Genomic DNA, 15271 nt, shown 5'->3' with positions numbered 1-15271 from the left:
CATTTTCTAGTCTCTGAGGTCTTTGTCTGAAATATACTCTTGGCCTTACACAGGATATTTGAAGATATGGACATTGTTATTAGATCCAACCCAAAAGAAGGAGCCTTTTAAAAAGAGAAAAATATTTTTATACACGTGAATGTTTTATGCTATCATGCAACTGACCTCTTCCCACATAAAATGCAGAGATGAATTTGGATTTCAAGGTAGTAGCCTGAAACTACATCAACAGACGCATGAATTATTACAGTGATACTGTGCTCCGAGCCAAAAGTCCTACCATGCTATATGCTATGTACTTGCAGCATTATGGTCAGAAAGCATAACCCTAATTACTTCAGATATATGCATCTCCTCATGCCTCTCCATGTCAACCCACATGAGTTCCACTGGCGGAGTAGTGTTAGTCTACTTCTCCACACTGTGGAAGCAGTATTCTCTCCAAAGTCTAGACTAAGGCACTGAACCTCCCCCTGAGAGATTATAATGAAAGAACCTCAAAACAAAACTTAAATCATGGGAGACAGCCAAGGGTGTGATACCGAGGAGAAGAAAAAGACAGGAAGAATTTTTAGGAGAAACAGATTTTAAGGAGTGATTTGCAGGAAGGTGTCCCAAACTAACAGGTACTGGGAACCTACTCATAGAAAGATTAGCTTCATATTTATGTTCCAATACCTATGTTAACATACCTAGAGATGTGGGTGAGCCATTCAATGTTTTAGCAGATGATGATCAAAACTCTGTTTGTGGTCAGGTTATAGGCCAAACACTGAAAAAAACATTCCCTCCTTCCACAGTTTACTACTACTTATTATTGGTATTCTGGTTGCCGAGAGGCTAAGGCTCTGTGGTAGGCATGATACAAACAGAACAGAAACTGTTCCTATCCAAAACAGATCAGGTCAAAGTCAGGCTAGGCAACTGCAAGAGAGTGGTTCTGTTTGGTTCCAGGAAGTGGGCGGATGCAAGCCTGCCTGCAGCTAACAGCTCCTTCCGCAGCCTAAGGGGAGGAGCTACTGAGGCTGGAACTCAAATAAATATGGGGGACAACAAAAGAGAAAAACAAGGACAGGTGTGAAGGTCAAAGGGTCAAAAGTACAGAACCTGAACAGGACACGGAGCAGAGAACCCTGGACTGCACCCACTGCTCCTCAAAGATGTCAAGGAAGCCAGCAGACACGGTCCAGAGGAACATTGACCAGATATGTGAACGGAGAGAGAAACGGAAATAGGGCCCACAGTCACAGCCCATCCCCTCAGCCAACATGCTCTCCGAGGTGTTATAGACTACCACTTTGGCCATCATTAGCAGGAGGTTGACGAAGAGGTCTGCAATTTCATGGGGCCATGGATGGGGTGTGCATAAATTAGAAGCTGGGGGGGAGAAGTGCAGCCAGAACCGCAAAAGCAGGTCCAAGAGGAGCTGGAAAAGGGACGGCAACCAGGCGCGCTCAAGGTAGGCGTGTGCCAGGGTCTCGCTCATGCAGCAAAAGGAACAGGCATCAGGTATAGAGGTGAACCGCGCCAGGTACATGCCTGTTCTCACAGCTCCATGAGGGAGGCACCAACTGATATCCTCTGCAGGCCGTGGGACCGGGCTGGAATACAGACTAGCCCACTGGGGTTCCTTACCCACAACAGATGGCAATAGGTTCCTCCACTTAGTATTGGGGTGGGACACAAGGGTGAGGATATGGAGAGTATGGAGCATGAGTGTGTACGTATGTGCCCTCAGCACGGTTTGAAAGTGAACCGGCTGCAGATCGCACAGCTGGCTCCAGGTATACAGGGGGACGATGCCTGGGGGGAAGGGCTCACAAGGCAGGGGTGCAAGAGTGGTGGAAGGCAGATATGTTAGCCTTAGAATGATAAAGGACCATTTTCCTATAAGCTGGGAAGGGATTACCTCAGGTCAAATAGGGACATCAGAACCCAATAAAGCACTGCCTGAAACCTTTAAAAACCCTTCCTCTGGTGAGAGAAGCAGGGGGGAGAGACAAGCTGCTGCAGGGCTAGTAGCAGCACAGATATAGGCTTCTCCAGGGTGAGATGCAGTTCTCCCTACAGAAACAACCAAAACTGAGTGCCCTGTTTAGGGAAAGGACTGACACCTCAGCTAACAACAGGTCGACAACACTGCACCCCCATGCCCAGCGAGGGGGCAGGGGAAGTGTCCCCCTTTGTTTTGTGTTTGAAAATTGGTTTCTTTTTGTTTGCTGGAGGAGCACTCCTTGTGCCTGCCTGGAGGCCTACCTTGAAAATACTGATAAGAGAATAACAGAGGAGGAAGACACCCACTGTCCAGAGTGGGGCTGATTTACCATAGCCCCCAGCACTGCCAGAGGGGGAAATGCTAAGTCTGGCAAGAGGGAGGAGGTGCCTTGCCACAAGATGATCACAATCTAAATTTAAAACAAGACGACTCAACAGGTGGATAAAACAAACAGATGGGAGGAGCACAAGGGAACAGTAAGATAGTTATGAACAGCAGAATAAGCAATGATCACAGCAGTTACAGCACACCAGCTGCCTAATACTAGACTGGGTACAACAATACTGGAAAGTAGGGAAGCTAAGTAAATTGGATTCTGTTGCTGTAAATTTGCCTCTTTTATGAGTCTCATTTGACTTTGATGCTAGTAGGGGGACTAATGCAAACACAGCCTTATTTTCTGGAATGTAGTACTGCCATCCCCAGAGTTCAAAAATAATAAGTCAGACCTCAAAGATTATGAGGTAACAAAAACAAAACACCACCATAATCTCAGTTTTTGAGCCAAAAGTTAAACCATGGTTTATTTTCTGACTTTTTAAAAATCATCCTCCCTGTCTCCAATGTGAGAGACACAATTACAGTGTTGTCATCTTTCACAAGTTTATCAAGAGTAGTCCAATTCTGATTCCTGCTGCAGGACCTCTCAATAGAAGACCCAAACAAAACAAGGGTCCTACTGTACTAGAGTCTGTAGCAAGAGGCAGTCCCTGCCTGAAAGAAGATAAATTCATCCCATGCTTTGCACTAGATTGTGTCACGTGGGAGCTGGCACTAGGACCAGGCAACTCAAATCATTTAGTGGCTATGAAACTTCCATTAGATGGGAGTAACTTTTAATCTCTGCTGAGCTGAACCTGATTCAAACTAGTGATCTACAGGTGAAAAGCTCTATATCTCATTAGCAATGTCCTGAGGCATCCAGTGCCCAGTAAATGCTAACGTAACACTTTAGAGAATGAGGGTTACTTTCTGGTAAGATAAGCTTATTAAATCACATGCTGACCTTTTTGGAGCTTACACAGGCAGGTTCTTCCACTCTCTGGAGATAGTGCAATGTAAGGGAGAGATTTTGCCTGAGTCTCAAACACACTCTATAATAAGTTGCCACCTCCTGCTCTTAAAGGGACAGCTCCCATTACCCCAAATATAAACACTAAAAACACAACAAGAAAAATATTAGCACAACACCCAAATTCACTTCTAAATACTTTTTGCAATATGAAATCATTCCAACAATTACTTCAGGCTCCTCACATTAACTTGTATACATATATGTGTGTGCATATTTTTTCATCCCCACATGGGTCACCAGCAGGGTTTGATAAACAGCCTTCAGAACGACTGCACACACCTCTTCTCCTTCAGCAACATAGGAGTACTTGATAGTAAGATGGACAACATGTGTGTGAATGAGTACATAGAGAGAGATATAACACATACTTTGTCAGTATACTGCATAAGTATTTGTGAGACAGCAGAATGCTCGGCATCAGGATTCTGAGCTTCTATTCCTGGATCTGGGATCACAATGTGATCTATTGGCTATGAGCAGCATAACCAAATATAACAACCCCTCTGTTTGGGTCTTCTGCTGGGATTGACCATGGGGCCTCTGGATTTAAAAAGCATGAGCCTCAGGCTAATAAACTATACTTTTTAGCATTGAAGCAATACCAGAATCATTAATCCTTAACATGTGGCCTCTCCACCAGAGGTGACAGAACCAGAGCGGGTTAGTGCAGGTCTCAGAAACACCTAATTTAATTTTTTTTTGTAAGATTATGTGACAAAGTGGATCAGACATGGGTTCATCAGATTGGAGACATGGGTTCTATTACCAGAAATGCCAGAACAGATTTTATGCAAGTTGCTCATCTGTAAAATGGGTGAATGATAGTAATCCCCCTCCCTGCATCTCTTATTCCCCAAGGTAACAGTATGAAGTTTTGGGTTCAGAATAAGGGTTGTGAATGGCCCATTAACAGCAAAAGAGGTGGACGAGAGTTCACGGTTTATAGGTTTGTACATTCCCTTAGATTACAGGGCACCAGTAGAGAAAAGTCTCTCTCTGATTTTGCTACTTGTAAGTCATGGGAAGACTGGAGCTTTTCATCTGATGGCTTGAAGCAGGAGCCAAAATCATGTTACTTATTACAAATTTGAGAGAGTTAGTAACACTGAGAATAAAAGAGGTGGCCTGTCCTCTGAAATGAGACTTTTTTCTTGTTTCTCTCACTTCTTTCTGTGGTGGACAGATCTCAATTATTACAAGTTATTTTTAATATTAGGTAGATATGAACTTGTTTACACATTTACTGAATATTAATACATAGCTGCCAGGATGCTTGAATATAAAAATCCATACACCTCTACCCTGATAGAACGCTACCCAATATAGCATGGATTCGGATATAACGCATTAAAGCAGTGCTCTGGGTGGCAGGGCTGAGTGCTCCGGCGAATCAGCACATCAGCGTGTCTGGCTCCGACATGCTGCTCTGAGCAGCATCTTAAGGGTGCTGGGCCAGGGCCCAGGGGTTGGATAAAGGACAGAGGATCTCGGGGGGGGGGGGGGAACATGACGGTCAGGGGACAGGAAGCGGGGGGGTTGGATGGTTTGGAGGTTTGGGGGTAGGGCAGTCAGGGGACAGGGAACGGGGGCATTGGGTAGGGCGTGGGAGTCCCAGGGGGCCTGTCAGGGGGCGGGGGTGTGGATAGGGGTCGGGGCAGTCAAGGGACAGGGAGGCTGGGTAGGAGCTGGGGTCCTGGGGGTGATTAGGGATGGGGCGGTCTCTGGAGGGGGCGGCCAGGGGACAAGGAGCAGGGGGGCTTAGATAGGGGGTGGCATCTTGGGAAGGGTGGTTAGGCGTGGGGGGGGGTCTCTGGAGGGGGTAGTCAGGGGACAAGGAGCAGGGGCAGGTTGGATGGGTTGGGGGTTCCGAGGGGTCAGTCAGGGGGTGGGAAGTGACTATTAATAACGGAAATGCTCAAGGCCAAAGTAAGTTTGATATAACACAGTTTCATCTATAACACAATAAGATTCTTTGGCTCCTGAGGACCGCGTTATATTGGGGTAGAGGTGTATGATGTTTAGCTAGTTATGTTACAGAGTGTACAAGCTAATAAAAGAAATTCCAGGGGGGTGTTTGTCTCCCACTGAAAAGCAAATGTTAGGAAGACAACCCCTCCTTAGCCAGAAAACCTTTTAACTTTCTATGCCAATTTCTTTTATTCTACGTTTTGAAAAATGGATGTAAGCTTGTTTATTGTGACTGATGTTTTGTAAAAAAATATTTGATAGGACTTTTAATTGTAAAGACTGCAACTGGTAAACGCAAGAAGGACTTCAAAGAGAAGCAACACTGAAGTCCTTATCAAAGCATAAAACACAGGGGTAAAGTAGGCCTACACCAACCCACTCTTCCCCTTTTTCTCTTTTCAAATAAAACCCTCTGTGTCCTTAAAACTCCAGGAAAAAGATGTGTAGTTTGAAATGTTTTAATCCTCTAGGTTATTTCTTAAATGTTGAAATGGCAAGCACATTTGTGAAATACATACTTACAAATATGTTAGATAAATACAGAGCTCCTAGTATCATTGCTAGATACATGGTAAAATGCTTTATCTATTAACATGGAATCAAATAATCTTGCTAAACTAATTACAAATGTAAGAAGACATTTAAGTATAGAATATTTGTATTAATGGGAAATTAATTACTGGTAGCACTCAAGCAACTCACTCACCCAACTCAGGAAGACAAGAAAAATAATTGCTTCAAAAATATTAAAGAATCAGCAACTGCATTGAGAACTATTTAAGCTGAAGACTTTCTCAGTGTTGTTTATATAAAAACTTTTACATAAAAGAACAAATGTAATTGGAAGAAGAAAGGCAACAAAAATATGCATATTCATCAAACAGACTGCATATTCAGAAACTGAACATGTCACCTAAGCCAACTACCTAAGGCATGGAGGCAATGAAAAAGTGACGGCAACCAACTTGAATCTAAGTAAGTCTGAAAGAGATGTGTTCTTCTATAATGTCATGAAAATAGGAAGAAAAGCATAAAAACTCACATCCCTCACACCCACCCACAGGCCCGCTGCTACCCTGCTTAAACAGCAAGCACTTATCCTGCCCACCTCTACAGCAAAAATAGAGAAGGATTCACAAAGAAACCAACCCAAGGAAACCTCCCCAATATTTCAACATTGATTGTAAGAGAAAGTTAAATATGACCATGCCAAAGGATTAGATTTAAAATTCTTAAAAGGTTTTATTGGGATATGAAAATACTATTGCAACTTAAAATACAGACAGTTTCTCCAGGTATTCACCAAAGGCTAGATTCCCAAAGAAACTTAAGCACAAGGACACCTATCATTTAGGTGCCTAGAAAATCACTGGATTTCACAAAGCCTGAATTTAGTACCTAGTTTCCCTATACATGGAATGGAGGGAGATAGGGCCCTAACCTAAAGCGGCCAATGGAAGATGTCAAGCTGGCATGTGTCCTAAACCCCACCTCTCTTTTGGAGGTAAGTGCCTAAGCCCAGGCTGCAGGGATGCACCTCCCTTCATTTGGGATTCCTAACTGCAGACCCTATCTTCATGAGATACCCATCCAATTTTAGCAAGAAGCCAGGGATCTACCCCATAAAACTTTTAATCCAGTGGTAAAGGTATTCACCTCACCTGTAGGAAACACTCAGTTCAAGTCCCCCCTCCATATGAGAGGAAGAATGGATTTGAACTGGGATGTGCTACTTCTCAGGTGAGTGCCCTTGACACTGGGCTATGGCTCAGTCTGATGTGGGGCTCCTTCAATCTCTCCTGGTACATGAATCACTCTGGTTTCACAGATGCCTGGTGTGGGGTTGCAATGTGGACGTTCACAAGCAGAAACAGAGATTCTTAGGGAACTTCTACTGCAAAAAATGTAGGTAATGAGCAAATTTAGGTGCCTACAACATTCAGGGGCAGATGAGCTGGGGCTTTGTGAATCCCAGTGGGGCCTGATTCTGGAATTTAGGTACCTAAAATGGGAGCTAGGCACATTAGTCCTTTTGTGAATCTATCCCCACATGGTTAGACCATATGTTGCTGGACAGGAGACAGGGCTCAACAGCGGTAAGCAGAGAAATAGTGGGATTTAATGGATTTAAGCTTCTCAATATTTGTAATTGGCCTGTTTTAAGGCAGATCCTTACATGGCTTCCTCTAAGTAACTGATTTAAGTTCAGTTAAGATAGCTTACTTTGTACAATTATAAACTGGCTGGTTATTAACAACAACTAAACAGGTTTCACCTGACCAGAAGTAAAATTATTTTGCCCATTGTCTTTAGTTATCTAAGGATAGACTGACTGGCTTCACAATAATTTTGAGAAATAAGACCTTGTTCTTAATTTTCCAAGAGAAAAGTGCCCCCCAAAAGGTGGGGTTCACACTCAGAAGTGTAGTCTCTCCTTAAAACTCTCCCCAGAGAGGCATACAGAAGTGATTGTAACAGAAGTAACTAGTCCCAAAGCTGAGCCATTCTTTTTAGGTGACAAATCTGAGGAACCGTCCCAGATTGAGGTGTCATTAGAGGAGGCTTTGGAACAAACTGATAAATTAAACAGTAATAAGTCACTAGGACCAGGTGTTACTCACCAAGAGTTTTGAAGGAACTCAAATGTGAAATTGTAGAACTACTAACTGTAGTACGTAACCTATCATTTAAATCAGCTTCTGTACCAGATGACTGCAGGAAAGGGATAGATAAGATGATAGCAAATATCATAATACCTCTATATAAAGCCATAGTACACCCACATCTTGATTAATGTGTGCAGATACGAATGCCACATCTCAAGTATATTGGAATTGGTACAGATACAGAGAAGTGTAACTAAAATGATTAGAGGTATGGAACAGCTTCCATATGAGGAGGGATTAAAGAGATGGACTTTTCAGCTTGAAAAAGAGAAGAATAAGGGGGGGTATGATAGAGGTCTATACAATCTTGACTGGTGTAGACAAAGTGAATAAGGAGATGTTACTTACTCCTTCACAGAACACAAGAATGAGGGATCACCCAATGAAATTCATAGGCAGCAGGTATAAAACAAACAACAGGAAGTACTTCCTCACACAACACATAGTCAACCTGTGTAACTCATTGCGAGGGGATGTTGTGAAGGCTAAGACTAACAGGGTTCAAAAAAGCACCAGATAACTTAATGGAGGATAGGTCCATCAATGGCTAGTAGCCAGGATGGGGAGGGATGTACCACCAAATCAATGTATTGCTGTTGCAGCCATTACTTATTAAGAGTGACCCATAGAGGAAAATAATAAGTTTTTAAGCTTTTCTTTGCAGGTTTATGACATTAAAAATTCAGGTATCACTTAGTGCCTTTCAGGAAAAACGGAGTATGGATAACTGGAGAACTAATAGGCTTATATCACCATTACCATTTTTTCTTTCCAGGACACGTTAAGATTTTTAATTTAATTTAAACTGCAACGTTCAGGGATTCACTGTTAATAAGTCCTTACCTTGATTTTGTTTTAAATATTCATATAAACACATTTTGAAATGGTGGAACTTCAAATAAAAATGTAAATGGTAGCAACATACCACCGAGGTTTCCTGGGCAACTTGAGAAATACTCAATTTGTAATACCATGATTAAAGTGCACCATCCATCATAAAGAAATAGAAAGGAGTTAACTATCATCTTTTCTACAATTTCCACAGAAAAATAATTTAAGAGGGAAGGAATACAACTGTTAGGAACCTTACTCTCAATTGCCTACTGCTAAATATCTTTATATACTATGGCTATAAATATGCAACCTTGTGAAAATCTCCTGTCTTGACATTTTATCACATTAGATTCATCAGAACAGAGTATGATTATAGCAGAATGGCAGCTCTGCTGTAGTTTAAGGTTAAGACCAGATTTCTGTTTAAAGTTTGACTATTCTAAGTGCTCTAAGATCTGTAATGTTACTTGAATTGCCTTGACATTTGGTGTGCTTCATGGGAGTACAAGGTACGGTCAGTGACGGGTTCCTGAGATGCAGTTCTCCCACCCCAGCTTTTCTTAACCTATTTTGGCAATGCTTTTTTGCACCGAGGGAGAGATCAAACCAGGACTCAGATAATTGCACCAAAGTCTCCAAAGTTCAGAAGTTACCCCAACACAGTGCATAGCACCAGCTCTAGGCTGTATTGGGCCACCCATATCAAGAACCTTTTCCATTTGGCGGCGTTTTCCTCGTGGAAGCTTCTTGCTCTGTGCTAAGATTTCCTCAGTGTGTGAGTGGCCATCCCTTTCCATGGCACTCAGACAGTCAGCATCCTGGCCATCAGTTTCAGCAACTTTGGGTCTGGATGGAATGCTTTATCTTGATTTTGTGACACCAGGTCTGGGTGGCCAGGGAGCCGGACCAGGGGTCGTGTGGACAACAGGCTGCTTCGCCAGTAGGTAGTTGTGAAAATGAATGTGTCATGGTCTCATCTGACCTTGGCAATGATCCTGGGGATTAGCAGAATCCAGGGGGAGGCGTAAAGGCGGCCCTGATTCCCCTACAAAAGGAAAATGTCTGGCACGGATCCTGTGGCTCCCGTCTCCTCTGGAATAGAAGCTTGGGCACTCAGCAGTGTGCTTGCTGGCAAACAGGTCTATCATTTCTATTGATGGAATAGTGACTTGGTTATGGATTTCAGCAGTAACCACGCTGGTTCAGGACAGATTGTCTGCTTAGGAAATCTATCAAGATGTTCTTGGCTCCCAGAAGGTGGAGAGCTATCTGGATTATGCCATGCAGTTAGCAACAGCTCCATAGTTTGATTGCCTCCATGCAGAGGGAGAAAAAGATGGTACTCCCTTGCTTATATGGCATATTGCTGAGGTACTGTTTGTCTGCATCTACTCTACAGAATGTTATAAGATCAGAAAAAATGCCTTGCATGTGAGCCTGAAGACTCTGAGCTCCAAGACATATGTGCAGTTTCATGTCCTCTGGGATTCATGTTCCTGTATCTGCAGGGTGGTCCATATGGGGTCCCAAGACTCATCTGTGACTTATGCACTGGATGGCAATGGGGTCATGAATGACACTCCTTTTGAGCATTGTCTGGGTGCAGCCACCAGGTCAGTACTGTGAGGGCAAAACACCAGATTAAAATTGTGCTCAATTGATGCTCTGTGGGGGAGTATACTTACCTGACCCAGAGTTGTAGGGAGCTTGGGCAAACTCTGGCAAGCAGCATCACATATGTACATTGGACATATGCCCAAACAACATGAGGCAAGTATGTACTGTTGTCTCTGGATACACCATAGTGTACAGTTATGACTGAAGTGCAAGCTATCTGTCTGTGGTAAGACAGCCCTTGCTGTTGTGGAATCTATCCTGGCCCCTAGGAACTGTGATGGGGTAAGTGACTATTTTTTTTGTTTTTCATATAAACATATCATAAGGACATGAGAATGGCCATATTGGGTCAGACCAATGACCCATCTAGACAGTATCCTATCTCTTGACAATGGCCAATGCCAGATCCTTCACAGGGAATAAACAAGACAGACAATTATCGAGTGATCAATACCCGGTCATTTGGCTTGGGGACTCCCAGAGCAGGGGAAACATCCCTGATCATTTTGACTAACAGCTGTTGGTGGACCCATTCTCCATGAACTTATTTAAACCTGTTTTGAACCTAGTTATACTTTTGGCTTTCACAACATCACCTGGCAATGAGTTCTACAGGCTGATTGTGCATTGTGTGAAGAAGTAATTCCTTTTCTTTGTTTTAACCCTGCTGCCTATTAATTTCATGTGGTGACCCATGGTCCTTGTGTTATGTGAAGGAGAAAACAACACTTCCTTATTCACTTTCTCCACAGCATTCATGATTTTATAGACCTTGTGCTTTTTCAGGGACTTTCTTGAGCAAATGCTGTAGTTTCAAGAAGCCCTTGAGGAATTCCATCATGATTTCAACAATTTCCATCCCACCCATCAACCTCAGCCTGGACCAGTCCACACGAGAGATCCACTTCCTGGACACTACGGTGCTAATAAGCAATGGTCACATAAACACCATCCTATACTGGAAACCTACTGACCGCTATGCCTACCTACATGCCTCCAGCTTTCATCCAGACCACACCACATGATTCATTGTCTATAGCCAAGCTCTACGATAAAACCGCATTTGCTCCAACCCCTCAGACAGAGGCAAACACCTACAAGATCTCTATCAAGCATTCTTACAACTACAATACCCACCTACTCAAGTGAAAGAAACAGATTGACAGAGCCAGAAGTTACTTACTACAGGACAGGCCCAACAAAGAAAATAACAGAACGTCACTAGCCATCACCTTCAGCCCCCAATTAAAACCTCTCCAACGCATCATCAACAATCTACAACCTATCCTGAAGGATGACCCATCACTCTCACAGATCTTGGGAGACAGGCCAGTCCTTGCTTACAGACAGCCCCCCAACCTGAAGCAGATACTCACCAGCAACCACACACCACACAACAGAACCACTAACCCAGGAACCTATCCTTGCAACGAAGCCCGTTGCCAACTGTGTCCACATATCTATTCAGGGGACACCATCATAGGGCCTAATCACATCAGCCACACTATCAGAGGCTCGTTCACCTGCACATCTACCAATGTGATATAAGCCATCATGTGCCCGCAATGCCCCTCTGCCATGTACATTGGCCAAACTGGACAGTCTCTACGTAAAAGAATAAATGGACACAAATCAGACATCAAGGATTAGAACATTCAAAAACCAGTCGGAGAACACTTCAATCTCTTTGGTCACTCGATTACAGACCTAAAAGTGGCAATACTTCAACAACAAAACTTCAAAAACAGACTCCAACGAGAGACTGCTGAATTGGAATTAATTTGCAAACTGGATACAATTAACTTAGGCATGAATAAAGACGGAGTGGATGGGTCATTACACAAAGTAAAACTACTTCCCCATGTTTATTCCCCCCCGCCCCCATTCCTCAGACGTTCTTGTCAACTGCTGGAAATGGCCCACCTTGATTATCACTACAGAAGGTTTTTTCTCCCCCACTCTCCTGCTGGTAATAGCTCACCTTACCTGATCACTCTCATTACAGTGTGTATGGTAACACCCACTGTTTCATGTTCTCTGTGTATATAAATCTCCCCACTGTATTTTCCACTGAATGCATCCAATGAAGTGAGCTGTAGCTCACGAAAGCTTATGCTCAAATAAATTTGTTAGGCTCTGAGGTGCCACAAGTCCTCTTTCTTTTTGCGGATACAGACTAACACGGCTGCTACTCTGAAACATACCACAGGTAGTAGTTCTGCAATTTCATATCTGAGTTCCTTCAGAAATCTTCGGTCAATACCATGTGGTCCTGGTGACTTATTACTGTTTAATTTATTTCCAATACCTCCTGTATGGACTCCTCAATTTTGGATAGTTCCTCAGGTTTGTCACCCAAAAAGAATGGCTCGGTGTGGGAATATCCCATCTTGGAGACTGATGCAAAGAATTCATTTAGCTTCTCTGCAATGGTCTTGTCTTCCTTGTACCCACAATTACCCAGTGGCCCCACTGATTGTTTGACAGGCTTCCTGCTTCTGATGTACTTACCAGGAGGCTAGGCTGGGTGAACAGAGAAAGGGAGCAACTAAGACTTGGAGTTTCCTGATGTGATCTCCCTTGATCAGCCAGTCATCTAGATATGGACACCCTCTTTTTTTAGGTTTCAGAGTAACAGCCGTGTTAGTCTGTATTCGCAAAAAGAAAAGGAGTACTTGTGGCACCTTAGAGACTAACCAATTTATTTGAGCAAAAGCTTTCGTGAGCTGCATCCGATGAAGTGAGCTGTAGCTCACGAAAGCTTTTGCTCAAATAAATTGGTTAGTCTCTAAGGTGCCACAAGTACTCCTCTTTTTTTAGATGCATCACCACTACAGTGAGGCATCCCGTAAAGAACCTCAGTGCCAGGGAGAGTTCAAAAGGTGCTCATAATAGTGACGATTTAGTTATTGTAGGACCCTCAGGTACTTCCTATGGAGTCAAATACATCAAGACCTACAAACCAATCCCGAATCTGAAGTGATGGGATAATGGAGGCAAGCATTATTACCATCCTGAATCTGAGGCAGCATATATTTTGTTCAGTATCCTCAAATCTAGGTTAGGATTAGCATGCCCTTTTCTCTTTGGAATAAGGAAAAATACTGAAAATAGAAGCCTCTTCCACAGCTCCTACACAAAGCAACAAGGCCATTTCTTTTTACAACAGGCTCTCATGAGAATGGTCTCTAAAGAGGTATAGGGAATGGAAAAGGAATTGGATATCGTAGCCATGGATGAAGATATCCAGCATCCATTTATCAGCTATAATCTCTGACCATGCCCAGTGGAAGGGGACAAAGCTGTGGGAAGGTGCTGGTATAGCCCTCTACCATCTAGTCAAAACCTGCTGCCTCTGGGATGGGGCTAGGTGCATGATGGGGGAGAAGGATGGGTTACTCCTAGAGTAAAGGGATCACTTTCTGGGCAGGTATTCCAATTAGCAATTGTGGGAATAAGATGTTGTTCGAGGAGGCTGGTACCAGAAGGGTTTATGCTCAAGTGCTGGAGTTTAAATATCCAGGGATCTCAGCCTTACACTTCAATCCTTGACAGAATGGAGTGATTCTTCTATTAAGGAGCTGAATCGATCCATGCCTTTGAAGGACAGATTTTATATTGTTTCCTGGATTTATTTCAGACCATTGCAGGAAGGATATGACCCTGGATCAAACAACCATATTGGAATCATCCACTGCTACTTGTAGTACTGTTTTGGCTACCATGTGCCCCTCCTTAAAAGTGTCTCTTGGTTCCTCCATGCACTGCTGATGGAACGTAGAAAGGACGGAGGTCACTATTTCCCACATTAAAACTTTTACTTCATGAGCAGGTCCTTGTACTTTATAATATGGAATTGAAAGGAGGCTAACAAGTAAGCCTTTGAATGAACAGGTCCATTTTCTTGGGTCATCATACTTTGCTGTTCCCTCAGTGGATTTGGTCTTTTCTTGGACGACAGAAAAGTCAAGTGATCCCAGCACTGGATGTGCATAGAAATGTCAAACCCTTTGATGGAACTTGGTATTTCTTTTCCACTCAGTTTGAAGTTGATGGAAGTAACAGCGGGGTGTGCCACAGACCCCTCATTAACTGGAAAGGCAATGCTTGTGGACATAGAGGAGCTGAAGATATTGAATGGCTTATGTGTGTTCTCCTGGATTACCATCTAAATTTCCAAGGTTTCAGCTATCCTCCAGAGCAGCTCTTGGGAGGTCCAAAAATCATCAACAGACCACCTCGTCTGGGGAAGAGTGTCATGACTGCAGCTTGGGAATTCAGACCTACGGATAGGAGCAGTGGTGGTCAGAGGTCAGGAACAGTGCTGCAGGACACAGCTGGAGGTCAGGAACTAAGAGTTGGAACTAGGAGTCAGAGCCACGGGCCAGGATCAGGAGCTTAAGAGAAAACTGAGAGGCAGGTTCATCACTACAGCTGGCAGAGAGTCCACCTTGTTGCACTGACACTTCCTAGTACTCTTCTCAGGCTTAAATAGGGTGCCTGAATCAATCAGCGGACACAAGGGAGGCTGTCAGTTCAGCCTTCGGAAGCAGTATTTATGGGATTTAGTTACACAGGGTCTATGTGGTAGTACATGCGGCCCCTACTATGGCTGCCAGCTAGTGAATATAGGTGTCAGCCATCCCACACCTTGCAGACCTGGGTTTCAGTCCCATCCCTGCAGAACCTCAAAAAGAGGAGGATTCCTTAGGTTGGGAAGGCACTTGGAGGGTCTCCCAAGCCACCTCTGCTCCCTCAAAGGGAGAATTCTCTAATTCCAGAGAAGGTGCCCTGCCTATCAATGCAGGCACTGAACAGGACTTCCTACTTTTTTTC

The 15271-nt window shown here is 43.6% G+C and overlaps 1 protein-coding gene across 6 annotated transcripts in view; it reads right to left on the bottom strand.

Annotated features, from left to right (window-relative positions):
• The window catches only part of NBEA (neurobeachin), an 844329-nt gene that overhangs the window by 545314 nt on the left and 283744 nt on the right, over nucleotides 1–15271 (bottom strand). The gene's annotated exons all lie outside the window — the stretch shown is intronic.

Source organism: Natator depressus, chromosome 1, assembly GCF_965152275.1.
Source record: "Natator depressus isolate rNatDep1 chromosome 1, rNatDep2.hap1, whole genome shotgun sequence".
In the NCBI taxonomy this organism is placed as follows: Eukaryota; Metazoa; Chordata; order Testudines; family Cheloniidae; genus Natator; species Natator depressus.
This window is presented reverse-complemented; position numbering and strand designations above follow the sequence as displayed.